The following is a 16,639-nucleotide window of genomic DNA, read 5'->3' on the forward strand; positions in this document are numbered from 1 at the left end:
TGTTTTATTCAGCCCTGACCTCTCCACCTCCCACCATCAAAGGCATCCTTTGGCAAAACATATAAATTATGTCTTTCATGTTACCATTTTTCAGTTCATTCTCTTCGTTATCACTTGTAGTTCTTTCCAAGTTTCCAAAAAAAATAACTAATCTGCTCACCATTTCTTACATATATTACATTGAAAGTTGCAATATAATTTTTTCCTATTATTTCCCCTTGAACCTCACAGCAGCCCTATGAATTATGCTAGGGACTACAGAAATGATTTCTCTTATTTCAGTAGGGAAAATGAGGCTGAGAGGTTCAAATCATCCCTCTGTCCAAAGGACTCTTTTCATTGTCTGATAATAGAACAGGACTTTCATACTGTTCTCTCTCAGCACCGTCTTTCAGAAATATTAGCTAGTTTCACTAAGGTTTCCTTGACAACTCCAACTTTGACTGAATTATTTCAAAGATATATGACCTACTAAGTTAAAAGCTAGCATGATCACACCAGTGATATCCAGATCTTCTGCTTACACTGACATATTTCTCTCCTATGGTATGTAGAAAGAACACTGGGTATCAATATAGGAGGCCTGATTTTTACTACCTGGGCCTTTGTTTCCTTATCTATGAAATGAAGGAATTTAAGCAAATCAAATCTTTAGAGAAAAATCTCTCAAAATCCTTCTGTTTCTACGTCTAAGAATCACTGTATCTCTCTTTAGCCCTCTCTAGAATTCTCCTTTCTCTTTTGATAGTCTCTAGGTACTTTCTAAATGAACACATTCCTATAAGGGTCATACCCAACCTCTTTTTTACACATTTAACACCCGGTATTATCTAATATGTAATGAACTCATTCATTTAAGCAAACATAATAAAATGTTTCCAGTATTGAAGTTGCCTCAATTGTCTCATGTTGTTTCAATGCTTCGTCTAGATCAGTGATGGGCAAACTCTTTAAAGAGGGGGCCAAAGGAAAGAAAATGCTCATCTGTCAGTCTGTTTCTAAGGCAACTCTTTCAAAGTTTCATTGTATTGTATCCTACTCATTGTATTCGTCAGATTAGGAATAATGTCCTGTGGCTGGATAGAACATTTCAGGGGGCTACATCTGGCCCACGGGCCGTAGTTTGCCCATCACTGGTCTAGGGAGTTTTGGGTGGGGGACAGGGAGTGGAGGTTCCCCCATGACAGTGTTATTTATATCACCAACCCTTTCCTCTCCCTCCTCTCATATCTCAGGGTCAACCTCAGGGTGAGCTCTCAGCTCCATTTTCCTTGCTTCATCTAACTTATTCTATCCTAGGAATCTGGGAAAAATCTCAAGTGTCCAGTGGGGGCTTGACCTTGGAGTCACATTCATCTCCCAGTTCTGGGCATTTTTACACCCTATTCTCCACACCTACAGTGCTCTCCTTTCTCATTTCTGCCTCCTGGCTTCCTCCAAATTCCAGCCCAAATGCCACTTTCTATAGGAAGCCTTTCTTGACCTCTCTTAGTTCTAGTGTGCTCCCTTTGTCAATGATTTCCAATTTCTAAATAGCTGTTTGCATGTTGTAGTCTCTATTAGACTGTGGGTTGATTGAGAAGAGAGATTGCTTTTTTGGGGGGGAAGGGGTTGCCTCTATATGAACCCTCAAAGCTTAGCCCCAGTACATGGCACATAGTAGGCACTTAATAAATATTGGGAGAGAGGAGGAGAGGTGTTTCCAGTACACTGGGGACTGCTATTTCTTCTCTATAGCTTTGGATAAGTCACTTAACTTTCTTTATACCTCATTTTTCTCATCTGCAAATGAAGGTGTACTTAGACCACTTACCTAAAAGGGTGGTTGTAAGAACAAAATGAGATTGCATATAAAAATCAGTCTAGAAATCTTAAAACACCATCTCAATGTCAGCTTTACTATTGGCATTCTCCCACTTATAATTCCTTAATGAGGCCAACAAGAAAAAGTCATGATGGCTACCAAGGGGAGAAAAATAAACAATTTTTATTTAGGTTGGGATTTTCCTCTAAGTATGATCTTGGAATGGTCATGAATGTCATCACCATATTGTTCCCCAAATTTTAATGACTCTCCACTTTCCAACAGAGATCATTTCATTATGTGGCCAAATCTACTGTTATAAAAAAAGATGACTACAATCTTATGTATTTGATACAGTTCAATTGGATCCCAGCCTTTCTAGCCAAAATTCTTGCATTATTTTACCATGAATTACTAATGTACTAGGTCCTAGGTGGATTGGGCATTTAATTTTCTCATTTATAAAATGAAAAGGCCACCAGTTTTCCCTATACTCAATGACATAGAGAACTTTTTATTTTTAACTCTTACTTTCTGTCATAGTAACAACTCTAAGACAGAAGGGAATGACATGGCAAATAAGATTAAGTGATTTGCCCAGGGTCACACAGCTGGGCAGTATCTGAGGTCTGATTTGAACCCAGGTCCTTTCAACTCCAGGCCTAAAGCTGAACCCCGTGTCATCTAGTTGCCCCCAAAACTAACTCTTCAAACCTATTCCCAAAGGCCTCCAAAAGTAGGAATATCATTTTTATTGGTCTCAACATTTTGTCTATACCATTTCTTTGCTTTGCAAGTTGTGTGGAAAGGAAAAGATATGATAAACATAATGAAATAAGAAATGGAATGAAATACTTAGGTAAATAGGTCCCAAGCTTTCACGTTAATTGAAAGTACAATTCTCACAAGGTTCTTAATTCAGCAAAAACTTTAAAAATCAGTTGCATATGGTGTGAGAACAGGTAAAGCACATTAAATATTGTTTATTCACTCATAAGAGGACATATTTCTATCCTATAAAATATGTCTTTAATAGAAGACATGTATCATCTTGATTTTTTTTTTTGCTAAGTGCCATTGATAGTCTAACTATGAACTACTTATGAGTAGTCTCCTAAGTAAAAGATTCAGGCCAAATCTAACTTATATATTATTCACAATAGAACTACCATTTGCTACCCTGTAATCTACAATAACATATCTTCCCTTCTCCACTCTGTAATTATGTGAGACCTTGTACTTGAAGAGGAGGGTGAGGCACAAAATAACTAGAGATTTGATGTCTTTTTCTAAGCTTCTTGTCTAAATTTGCTAGAAAGAACATTAATGATTACTTAAGGTAGTGGGAGTTTTAGATCTATGAAGCTGTACATTATCTTAAGTATAACATCTTATATCAGTGCTTTTCATTTTATTGTTCCTGCTATTACTTTAGTCCAAGACATCAAAACTTCTTGATTAGATGGTCCATAATCAGCCACTAAACTGGGCTTTCAGATTTTATTCCCTATCACTTTATCCCCTGGGCTGAAAAGTATCATAATAGGTCATATGCTTCCAGATTAATCTTTCTTCCACTGTCCTACAACCTTCAATGATACCCTATTGTATATAACAATGATGGCCCAACTTTTCCAGTCTGAGAATCCCTTTTTAATATCAAAACTTTCCCATTGACCCACGTAATATTTTTAGCATCCATTGATTAAAAGTCTACATAATGATGTAAAATCAGGGTTTAGTACACATAAAAGAGGTCTGATAATTTAATAGCTTCCCAGTTTTCCCATAGAGGGCAGGAGCCACTGGTCTAAAGGTTTAAGTCCAAGTTCTTCATTCTTTTCCAAGACTTTCTGTAATTTGTCCCTACCTGATCTAGTCAATCTTGTCTCCTACTAATCCCCAACTTGAATGTACTGGAAAGGCATAAAGATCTTAATGTCCTGCAACCCCCTCATGTCCATGCCATTGACCATTTTGTTTCTATTTCCCAGCATTCTCTCTCTTTCATCTTTTTCATCTAAATCCTACTCATCCTTTAATATTCAGCTCAAATGCCACCTCCAGGAAGTCTTCTCCAACTCACCCACATTACACTACTTCCTCTGAAGTCTGACAGGATTTAATACTGGTAACATTCACTTTTTTATTTAATCCTCCCTTGTATGATTTAGTCAATTCACATATGGCTCATCCCTTTAAGGACAAGAGAGAACAGGGACCAAAGACTCCTACTTTTATATCTTCCTTCCCTTTTTCTTCACTAACATTCTGTTAGAGTAGAGTAGGTTTTCAGTAATTACTATTGAATTGAATTACTGTCATTACAGACCCATTTAATCAGTATTTAAAAGACAACAGAAACCTCCATAGCCCTGAAGTAAATGAGAGTGTCAGAGCTATGCTAGTTTTTATTGAATTGCCATCATCATTAGTAATGACTATTTCTGCTGTGTTCATCAGAGCATCTCTAATTTGGGTTGAGGAAGATTCCTAATATGTAATTTCATCATAAAATTCCCTGTGAAATTAGACAGAACACACCCTTCCTTAAAATGCTTCTCTTTCTCTCTCCAAACGCCAAGTAATAATTAGTGAATTGTATTGATGTTAGAATATCCTCATATAAAGGTCTTTAAAATGAAAGCTTGGAATTGTCTTTTCTCCAGTTTAGAAAAAATTTCTGATTACCTTTTAAGAGAGTCCTTTTGATCACATCTATTTAATATTTGGACTTTAAAAAAGAAACACTACAATAGCATTTGGTTTCCTTATTTTACTTAGACTTGTGACAGAGAAAACTACATCTAATCCTAAAATACATGAATATGCAAAGGGCCTGTCATTAAAAGATGGCAATTCATCTATAATTGAATACTAGGGAGTTGCATAAGGTACCTGAAGGGTAAGAGACTTGCCCAGGGTCATAAGACTAGTGTCATAACTAGAATTTGATTCCTAGTTTTCATGATGCCAGGCCCATTTAGCCACAAAGCCTCTATCATCCTAACACATGTGTCAAATGTATCCGTACCTGAACTTATTGACCATAGACCACGATCTAGCCACAGAATTAGAATCATCATTATAAAAATAATAAAATCAATGAACAAGCCTCTTAAAGAGTTTCTTTGGGATAGGGGTCTGAAGACCAGCTCTTAGAAAGCATCTAAGTCTCTTTAGCTTTTACTTTGTGCTATCTACCTTTGCTCTTAAAGTGACCATGGACTGAAGGTCATTTAGCAGATCCACCTGAATGAGGATGAAAAGAAATCAATATCAATAGAAATGATAAGTAGAAAGAAAGCAAATGGATAGGTAGAATGAAAAAATACAAAGGAAACAACATAGAAATTAAAAAAGGGAGAAATAAAATCTGATAGGTAGAATTTAAAAATAGGAAGAAAATAACATCAAATTAAAAAGATAGGGAGAAAATAAGAAAAAGATGGTTAAGGAAGAAAAATAGTAGGATGAAAGAAAATATAAGAAGAAAGAAAGATAAAAAGGAAAAAAGATAGAAAATATAAGAAGAAAGATAGAAAGAGAAAAAGGAGAAAAGGGGAAAAGATAGAGAAAAAGGGGGAAAAAGGCAAATAGGTTAAGAAAGAAAACTGATTTCCCTTTGGAAGTTGTCACTGTCTTTAGATGAGAGGATTTTAGTATTAAAAATGAAGAAGGAATGGAGGAGTAAAAACTTACCTCAACTTCTGTCCAGCTGGCACAGCTATCCTATTCAATCTCTCCATTTTCCTTTCTCTTTTTCCAATCACCAGGTCAACCAAAAACCCTCCAGGGACAACATCAGTCTGTCTTGACACTAATAAGAAGTGTCATGGAAAGCCTCTAGTTAAAAGACCAGAGGATGAGCCTCGTCTAGCCTGGGAGAGTCCTGCCAGGCGCGCTCAGTTCCTACTCTAAGAGAAGTAAAACTTGCAGGAGCACACAGGCAAGTTTCATGTTTCTACACAGTCATGTGATCTCTTCAGCCTTCCAGCTTGCCCACTCACTTGGCATTGTGTAAACTTTAATTCTGAAACTGATTGGGCATGCAAATTGTCTCCAGCTGCCCTCCCTCCTTCTCTCACACGCTGAGATTAGTAACCAGAGCCGGGATCGATCTGCCTCCTTCTCTGGCCATCACTTCCGGTTTCTCCCCCAGCGTGCAGCCAAAGGTGGTATTGACACACGGATAAGAGCCTTTGGAGGAGGGAGCTGGAGGGGCTGTTCTGGTGGAATGAAAGAAAGGTCTTGAGCAGGAAGGGATCTCGGGGCTCTTCTAGTCCAATTCCGCCACTTAAGTAGCAAGCTCCAATTAAGCTAGGATATTTTAAAAAACACATCTATATAAACCAATATAAATATATAAACCCTTTTTTATATGCAGATAGTCTATTTGCACTATCCTCCTCCTCCCTAACACCAAATTAAAGTTTCTAAAGAGTTATCATTATTAGCAACTCTAGGGAGTCATTCCCGGGAGAAGTTTCCTAATTGAATTGCCCTCCCTCTGTTCAAGATAATCGAGGGGTTTTCCTCCTGGCAGACAATGAGATAACTGCAGTAGATACAAGATGATGTTTCCCCTCTTATCTGGCTAGAAGTTTGTAGACCTACCAACCAGCATGTTTCAAAGTCAAAGCTCCACCAGATGCCCCCAAAGAAAACATTGGGCTCCTTCAAGCAAAGGGATTTTTACCTAAGAACATTTTTATGTCTTTGTGCAAGCAAGGGTGGGATGGTAGATGGCACTTGCCCCACCAACCTGACCCTAAACACCTGAGTGGAGACAATAGGCAGGGCCTCCTCCTGCTTACTTACATTTGATTTCAGTTTCTACTACATGTGCCAGCTGCCCACTTGCCACCTCACTGAGGGCTGGGCTAAAAAGAGAGAGGGAAGGATTGAGGTAACTGTAGAAACAGAAATGGGGAACTTCATATAGCAGGATCCAGGAAGTATTGAGGCAGCTCCCTCTGGTTCTGAACCAGGGTTTAAGGTGGAAGGAGATGAGAGCATAGGGATGAGGGGTTGAGAATCCCACTTCATTTTCCTCCTTCTGAAGGAGAGAGCAAGTCATATGGCTCCCTAGCCCTAACTTTTTCCCCTGGGGGCAGGAGATGGTTAGACTTCCAAAAAGCAAGTAGAAGGAGGAAAGAAAATCAATCCTTTTTTCTTTTGGGGTCATTCCACTTTTAAACACAACAGCACAGATTAAGGAGGGAAAAGGAAAAAGAAAATTAAAATAAAGGAGGAGAAAGGATCTTAGAGGCCTTCAGGTCCAACCCCCTCATTTTACAGATGTAGACATCTCTTACTAACTTTTCTCCTCCACATCTGCTTTGCATACATTCAACTAAGAACATCTTACACTTATTATTCAGAGAGAGAGAGAGCTTTCCTCTCCCACTCACGAAGGTCATGTTTTGTGATATTCAATTTTCTTCTCTCAAGACTGATGCTGGAATTCAGAGATGGGTAGGGAAGGAAGGGGTTAAAATCAAGAGTTTCCCTCTAGAATTACATTGCATTGCATTGAACTGCAGAGAAGAGGGTGAGTGGAGAGTTTCTCTCTCTGAGAGAGCTTCTAATTCTCTGTCAGGAAACTTGGAAGCTTGAACAGCTTTGCTTAGTCACCTCCAGACTCTGCCTCATTTCTTGTTCAACCAGAAGTTCAGGAGTACAGTGACATTTCTGAGGGGTGGATCCACTGTGTCCTGCCTACATTACCAGGAATAGACAGGATGGGAAACTCAAACCTGAGAGCCCTCTCTGAACACAGTCTTGCTCCCTGTCCCACTCTCTTCAAATTAAAAACAAGCATTGCTTTCATGTGTTTTTGAGGGATTACTAAGTCCTGAAACTGTATTTGGAATTTGTCAAGGTGCTTTTTCAATGAAAAAAAAAATCAGAAAAATGTTAAAGAGAAGTTAATAATAAGGTTTTCCGGGTCAGAGCCTTTTGGTTTATGTGTTTGTATCTTTAATACCTAGAATGCAGTGCTTGCTAGACACGTAGAGGGCACTTAAATGCTCATTGAATTGTTGACAAAGGGCATTAAAAAACTATGCACATCAGTCTTGGTTATGTGTTGCATGATTTTGCTGAACAGCTCCTCTCCACACTCCCAACCCTTTCTGCTTTTCACGCTTTGATATGAGACATGGCTCTCTGCCCAGGGAAGGAAAGTGGGATGTACTGGGAAATGAAGGTGATAGAAAAACAAAATCTTTCAATATACATTATTTTTCAAAGAAATAAGAATTTAGAAAGATGCTGGTCTGAGCTCCACTGCTAAATCTGCCCTAGATTTAGAGAGGCAGAAAGCTGAATTTCAACCGAATCACTTTGAGAAAGAGCCAGCCAGCCTCCTTAAACCAACTTCCCTGCTGAGCACCTGGAGAGGCAGCCTTTATTTCCCCAGAGAATGAAACCTGATGCTGAGGGTCACACTTCTGCTTTTTTTATTTTTTGCCTTCATTTGTCTTTCTTATTTTTACTATTATATGTCTTGCTTGATGAAAATGAAAGTCTGAGTTTTCAAATCTCCAGTTAAGCATGGAATGGACTGTGTTAGAGCATGAACTAGCATCACAACTGACAACAGACAATATTTTGTCTCCATCTTTGAAGATCATCATGAAAATGAAAATTTAAGACACCAAAAAATCCATGATATATAAGGGTATTCAGCTCATGTTTCCATCTGAATAGAGTAGCAGGCATATAATTTAATTCAACATTCACTGATTATCTTGTATATAGCAGAGCATCAAGCTAGAGGTAGACATCTCCTGAGGATATGTAGTAATGCATTATTCCTGTTCTCATGGAACTTTCCATCTAAGAAATAAACGTTTGAGAATAGTTAGGTGGCAAAGTGAATAGAGTGTCAGACCCGGAGACAGAAAGACTCATCTTCTTGAGTTCAAATCTGGCCTCAGACACTTTCTAGCTATGTGACCCTGGGCAAGTCACTTAACCCTCATTTCCTAGCCCTTACTATTCTTCTGGCTTGGAACCAATAAATTAGTATTGATTCTAAGACAGAAGGTAAGGGTTAAAAAAAGAAAAAAAGAAAAGGAGTCTCAGAGTCTTTCTTCAACACTGTTCTTGGAAGCCTTAGGTCATAGAGCCTGGCTATATCTGGGTTTCCACGAAGGCAGAGAGGGATTCATCTGGAACTCCTCAATGGAAGGTCAGCAGAAGCATGACCTCATCTTTCTTGTGGCTTAGGAGCTACCCAACTCCCAACCCTGGCAGGGCTAGTCTTGGGGAAAATGAGGAAGTGGGCAAGATTTGTCTCCAGGGTTCTCCCTACTTTTTGCCTTACCCCACCCATCCTATCTGTATATTCAAGCATCATAATAGTCTTATTATGAAAAAATTCATGAAAAATAAGGGGTTTGTTCTACTTTATAGAATGTACTTTAATTGTAAACATATATAAAATCCATATCAGACTGCTGGCTTTTTCAGGGAGGAGGTGGAGAGGGAGGGAAGGTGAAAATTTGGCTAAAACTCTTAAAAAAAGATTTAAAATTTTGGGTTTTTTTCTTGTAATTGAGGGGAAAATATTTAAATGGGAAAATTTTAATTTTAGGCATTTGGTATAATACCCAAATTACATGCTCCTCCTGCCTCATTTTGCCTCACTTCTCTCTCTTTTGTCCCTTCACTTCACTCTCTAGTCTTCTTTCATTACTGACTCTCCTTCTGGGTCTCTTTATCACTTCCCTTTGCTTTCATCTTCTGAGGAGGTACCTCACACGAGGCCTTTTAGCTATAGAATCCAAGATGGCAGCTCTTAGTACTGGCTGTTGGAAATGAAGGATTTGGTTGGAAGGAGAGAAGCAGGCAGTAGGAGGAAGTAGAGGAGTTCTGGTAGTGAAAGAGAACTGCTAACAGGGAAAGGGGAAAGGAGAAGGAAATGAAGGAGACAGTAAGCATGTTCTCTCTCCTGCTTTAAAGGGCACAATTAAAAAAAATAAAAGAAGACTCATTATAACTTCAGTAAAGGGAAGAGAGAATACAGCTTTTAAATGATCAAATGAAAACGTATATATAAAGGATGCTCTCCCAAGATAAATGACTCAGTTTGTGTCTTCAGGTGAATATAAAACTAGTTTCCTGCTTTATCAATTCTAGCAATGAAAAATTCTGTGGCTTAAATAAACCTGGTCCCTAATTCACTCCAACAATCTAGGTTCATTGACCAAATGCTCATTAGAATAGGATTAGGATAACTCCTTGTTGGGATATAGAACTCTGGTGATATGACAAATGGCTAGAACAGAGGCTCTTAAATTTTTTGGGGGTGATCAGGTAAAACTTATAGACCCCCATCTCAGAATAATGTCTTAAATCTTTTAAAGAAATGCCAAACTTCAATTAGTAGTTGGTGAAAATAATCATATAATTTTTCCTCCATCCATGTTCTAACCCTGGTAGAAGGACTTTCTTTAATCCAATTGCACAAACATTTATTAAGGACCTAAGAATCACAATGCTCGATGCTGATTACTGGATATACAAAAGTAAGAACTGACTTCAATAACAGATAAATTTCTGGTTCCCTAAGAAGTTTGACTTTGGTCATGGAATTTCAAAAGATTCTAGATCTTAGGGAAGGGACCTCAGATTAAAGAGCCATTTAGTTCATCCCCTTCATGTTACAGATGAGGAAATAGAAACTTGGATTGGTTAAGTGTTTTCCTCCAAATCCCAGAGTTAGGAGGGATGACTCAGAATTCAAATTTGGGTCCTCTGACTCCAGAATAAGAACAAATTTTAGAGTTGTAGGGGAAGTCATATTATACAATTCACTTCCTTCATTGTAAAGAGGAGGAAATTGAGTCTAGTGAGTGGAAGTGACTTGGCCAAAGTGGTTTAATCTCTTTTCTGGTATGGACCAGAGATCAATGAGGTTAATGAGACCTCATCATTGAGAAGATTTATTTTTAATATATTTTATTATTTCTGTACCTAGGGTTTAAATTAAAGGCTCAAATCATTTCCTTGATCTCTGTACTTATTCCTAAGTTTTGTTCCTAAGAACTTCAAGGAAGGTCCCACCCAGGGAATATTCTGCTGTAGGGAGATGGAAGAGAGATTATATCTTTTTCAGTAAATAGAACCAGTTTATGCCAGATGCATCTGTATGCAGCACAATTGAATCCTTGAATCTCTCAGTAAAAAACATTAAGAGAGACCTCTTTGACCAAACAGAACTTGATTTCTGCCCCAAGTAGCAGGGGAACATGAGATCACTATGTCACTACCAACCATCAACCAGGGGATGAGGAGGGGTTGAGTTTTGATGGCTATTAACCAATTAGAGATATCTTGAGATGTCCAATGGTGGGATGAATAATGAACTCCCCAAATTCTCTATTTATGGATCTTTGTGAGGGAATTTCCTGGTCTTAGGCCACCAGGAGGCGTGACTGATGAGTCAATTTATTGGTTATTGCTAGACTAATCAATACATTGATTTTCTTACCCAGAAGCCAGTCTCTCAGAATTTTTAATTGTTACATCATATGGTAGCAGAATTCTTCTATCATTACTCAATATCCTATCTATCTGTCTATCTGTCTATCTATCTATCTATCTATCTATCTATCTATCTATCTATCTATCTATCTGTGTCTATCTAGCTATCTAGCTATCCATCTATCTACCTACATAAATTACATATGTGTGTTATGTATATATATATGTATTTCTTATATGTTCATAGTGGTTTGTTTATTATCCCCCATTAGACTGAACCGCCTGAGGGCAAGACTGGTGTTTTCTACTTTTCTTTGTATCCCCAGCACTTCTCACAGTACTTGGAGCATGGCAAATACTTAACAAATGTTTGTTGATTGACAGACTTGGCAGAAAGGGGAAAAAAAATCTCCTTTTTTCTCCTCCCAAATACTCCTTTCAAAAAGTCCATATTCATGTATTCAGAGTCCAAGGCCTCTGAGTGCTCAGCTTGGGAGGAAAGAGCAAAAAAAATTATCAAGCATCAGTATTAGTCAGTTAATAATCACTTATTAAGGGGACTGCTGGGTGGCTCAGTGGATTGGCAGCCCAGCCCAGAGACAGGATATTCTGGGTTCAAACATGACCTCAGACATTTCCTTGCTGTGTGACCCTTAGCAAATCACTTAATCTCAATTACTAGCCCTTACCACTCTTCTGCCTTGGAACTGAGACTTAGTATCAATACTAAACAGAAGGTAAAATTTTTAAAAAAAGAAAAGAAGGGGGCAGCTGGGTAGCTCAGTGGAGTGAGAGTCAGACCTAGAGACAGGAGGTCCTAGGTTCAAACCCGGCCTCAGCCCTTCCCAGCTGTGTGACCCTGGGCAAGTCACTTGGCCCCCATTGCCCACCCTTACCACTCTTTCACCTATGAGACAATATACCTAAGTACAAGGGTTTAAAAAAAAGAAAAAAAGAAAGAAAGAAAAGAAATGGAAGGTTGCTTGGGGAAGGGAGTATGCTAGGAGCTAGTAGGAGAGGAGAACAGATAAGGACAGGCTCTAAGTAGAAGATACCCACTGAACTGAATGCTAAAGAAAACTAGGACCTCCAAGAGAAGGAGGTGACGAGAAGGTGTGTTGGAAGGACAGAGGAAAATAAGTGCAAAGACCCAGATGTGGATTTTGTGCAGTATAGCTCAATCACATGTCTAAAAGAATGGAAAGGTGGAAAGGGACCAGGATGTGAAGAAATTTTAAATGTCAAATAGAGAAGTTTATATTTGATCCCAACAGAGCTCTCTGAAAATGAACCAAGTGGTTACAAAGTAGTGAGTTTCCAATCACTGGAGGCATTTAAGTATATGCTAGATGGCTGTGTGAGGATCTTGAGAAGAGATTCCTACTCTGACATTAGTTTGACTAGATGGCATCTAGGGTCCCTTTCCACTCTGAAATTCTGTGACTCAAAGCAAAATTGTATTTATATATTTTATTTTTTTATCTCTTTCACTTCCCAATATTTCCTCTCTCCCAATCAGAAAGGCTCTGCTTTCTTAGCTAGCCAGGTTTTGCACATGTCCAGATCACCCAAGATGGAAGCACCCATGTAGGCCATGGCAGAGACCTGCTCTGGGAAAAGACATCCTACATTCTCCTATCATGCAAGTGGAAAGAGTCTCTTTCAATAAGCTCTGAAGTTGTCACATGCTATGTCTTTAAAACTATCAGCCTAATTAATTAATTAAAATCTTCCAAATTCAAAAAATAAAATAAAACAAAACTATCAGCCTGGTACAGTCTCTCTCTTTCTAGCAGCATCTAGGGGTGATAGCATGGGCATCACGTACAAAGCTAAATGCAGGAGAAAGGCACTCTCTTCCTGTAGCCCTGAGAATCAGGATTGGGGTTTTAGTTTGTTTCATTTGTTTTTAGTTCTAGGCACAAGTGACAGAGTCCCTGGACCAGGGAACTGCTGCCCGCTAGCTTGGAAGCCCTAAGAAGCGAGAGTGCCAGAATGCCAGGCAAGAAGGGATGATGTTTGGTCTTGAAATTTGGTGGGACTATATATTATATAGCCGTGTTGGCAAAGATGTGGCACGCGAACAAAGCCAGCACTTGGGGAGCTGCTCCGTTCCCCCTCTTCCCAGCCGGAGGACAGTTTTGCATGCAGGGTACCTCTGTCCAGCTGCCCAAAGCAAGCACTTCCTCCCTCCGCTCTCCAGTAATGAGGAGGTGGGAGGTAAAGGGTGGGGAAGGGGAGGGGCTCCCAGACAGCTTGAATTTGCCCTCTGAGCACTTGAACCGAAAAAAGGTCTGTCAAAGCTGTTATATAGGAATAGAGTTAAGATAGAATCTAATCTCCCTCCCCACCCTAGAAACTGAGGTGGTATAAGGGTGTGTGGGGAAGGGATGAAGGGGGCGGGACTATGCCCCCTAGATTTGGGGGAGGTATTTGTACTTGCTACACTTCTGAAATAAATATTCTTTCGTAAATGGACTCTGGTTTTAAGTGCTTCCACAGTATTGGGGTAGAGGGAATCCCTAAAATCGAGGGAACATACTTAGTGTGGTCTTGAGCCACTCACATTAGTCTCCCTCGAGGCTTAGAGAAGCTTGGGGAAAGAATGAAACGTAATAGACAATAGAGGCCGGGGGAGTTACTGATACACTTGAAAAAAAAGAATTAAAAAAAAGAGAGAAAAAAACTCAATTCAGCCAAACTAACAATATATCAACAGAAGCCAACAGTATGTGCAGTGTTCCGTGCCCATGACCCCAACCTCCTCAAGGAAGGGAGGGAGGTACATTCTTTTACTTGTTCTTCGGGGCTGAGCTTGGTTCATTAAACAGCATTCCAGTCCCATGTTTCTTTTACTGCTCTAGTTTTTCCACTTATATTTTGGGGGTTATTGTGTATAATTTTTCCTAAATCTGTTTACTTGGCTTCGCATCACCTCAGATGTCCTCCCACATTGGTCTGTGCTTTTCATCTTCATAACTGTTTTTAATGGTGCAGCAATGGCCCATCTCTGTGATTCTTTAAAAGTGAGCAGAGGTCCAGGTCCTCTGGCACCCCACAAAGTTACCAGGCACATGACTCATTGTTCTTCATTCTGCTCCTTCCTGCTGTGGATATAGGAGATGCTGTTCACAAGGAAGCCTTGCAAAGGACTTGGTAAGATCTGGAGCAGGATCCTTGAGAACCTAATATCTACTTCTTCTTTCTTAGGAAGATGAAAATAACTGGCTTGTTCTCATACCAACTGCAGTGGAAAGAGCTCTGTATTTGGAGGCAGTGGGATGAAGTCAGAATTTCAGCTCTGCTACTTGGAAGCTACCTCTCTGAGCTTGGGGAGAGCACTTCATTCTGTGGTTTTTCATTTTGTTATCCGTAAAAAGAGTGAATTGATGATCTCCAAGAGCCCTTCTAGCCTCGAAACTATGATCCTATATTTAACTACCTCTACAATGTGACTCTCACCTCATTTCTTTACATGCCTTTTTTTTTTCATAAGCCAAATTAAAGTTTTAAAAAAATTATTTTTTTCAGTTACATGTAGAAACAATTTTTGATATTTTCTCCATCCCTTCTCCCACTCCTTGAGGCAGTAAATAGTCTGATATAGGTTATGCAATAACCTATTTCCATATTGCTCATGTCATGATAGAAAACACATATTACACATTCAATAAAAATCTTGGTCATATTAAATGAGTATCAATGACATATTTATTATGCCTAAAATTACAAGATGTGAGCCCTTTCCGAAATAATTGAAAAAACCTAATTCATAGCAAAATACTAAAAGACATTGGGCGTGTATTAAGCACTTATTACGTGAAAAGTGAAAGAGCTGACCTTGAAATCATGAAGGTTTTGGTGCAAATCCTGCCTGTGACAGCATATGTGGCCAGGGACAAGGCACCAAATCTCTCAATGATCCAGGGAAATTCTCTAGGGTAACTTACAAAGGAGTGGCTGATCTGAATTGGTGGAGAGGATTTTCACACTAAGAGTTCTCTATATCATTGTTGTCAAAAATAGAAATGAGGTCACTGAATAACATATTAGGATGCCTGAGGATACATATCGACACTTAGAAAACCAAATATTAACATTATTTTCATTCAATTTAATTTTTTTAAATTTTTTTTTAAAACCCTTACCTTCTGTCTTGAAGTCAATACTGTGTATTGGCTCCAAGGCAGAAGAGTGGTAAGGGTAGGCAATGGGGGTCAAGTGACTTGTCCAGGGTCATGCTGCTGGGAAGTGTCTGAGGCCAGATTTGAACCTAGGACCTCCCGTCTCTAGGCCTGACTCTCAATCCACTGAGCTACCCAGCTGCCCCCTCAATTTTATTTTTATTTTGTTAAATATTTCCCAATGACACTAAAAAAATAAACTAAAAAAATAAATAAACTAAAAAAAATCCCCATCCCTTCCATCTAAGAATCAATACTGTGCATTGGTTTCAAGGCAGGAGAGTGATAAGGGCTGGGTAATAAGAGTTAAATGACTTACCCAGTGCCACTAGCTAGGAAATATCTGAGACCATACTAAGCTTAGGATGTCCTGTTTCTGAGCCTGGCTCTCAATTCACTTAGCCTCTTAGCTGCCCCTTCCCAATTATATTTTAATATGGTCTGGCCATACTTGGGAATGTTGAAGGACACATTTGGCCTAGTGCATTGATGGGCAACCTTTTGAACTTGGTGTGTCAAAATTCACCCAAAAACTAAGCATAACTCCGGTGGTGTGTCACTGTGAGAAAAACACCATAATTTTGTGATATTTATAGTTTAAATAACAAAAATGTATAATTGTAATATGTAACTGTATTTAATAAACCAGAATAGGTAAATTAATATAGGTGGAATTGTCATCTATAGTGCATAGAGTGTCTACACTACACTACGGCAAATATTTCATCCTTGGCATGTGGCCCCATACTTCTCTGTGTGCAGCCGCATGTGACCATGTGAATCAAAAATGGCTACATGTGTCAGTGCTGACATGCGTGCCATAGGTTTGCCTCATGGCTGAATGTTTGACACCTCTGCTCTATATCAGCAAAACTACAGTTTTTGTTTACTCTGAGTAATAATACAAATTTCTTATCCACTTTGTATTTCCAGGGAGGAAGGAGAGGCAGATCTTTTTTCTGTGACCATAGATCTCATGGAGATAAAGTTACTCTAAAAATTTCTCCTCTTATATATCCCTTTCCTTTCTTTGTTTCATTTGTGAGCCCTAAAATTTTTTAAACTATGGTATATGGGCACAAGAGTTGCCCATCTATATCAAGAGGAAAATAAAAGGCAGAATTTGTTTCTTTTTTTCCCTTTATTGACAGTTTTT

Source organism: Gracilinanus agilis, chromosome 2, assembly GCF_016433145.1.
Source record: "Gracilinanus agilis isolate LMUSP501 chromosome 2, AgileGrace, whole genome shotgun sequence".
Classification (NCBI taxonomy): domain Eukaryota; kingdom Metazoa; phylum Chordata; class Mammalia; order Didelphimorphia; family Didelphidae; genus Gracilinanus; species Gracilinanus agilis.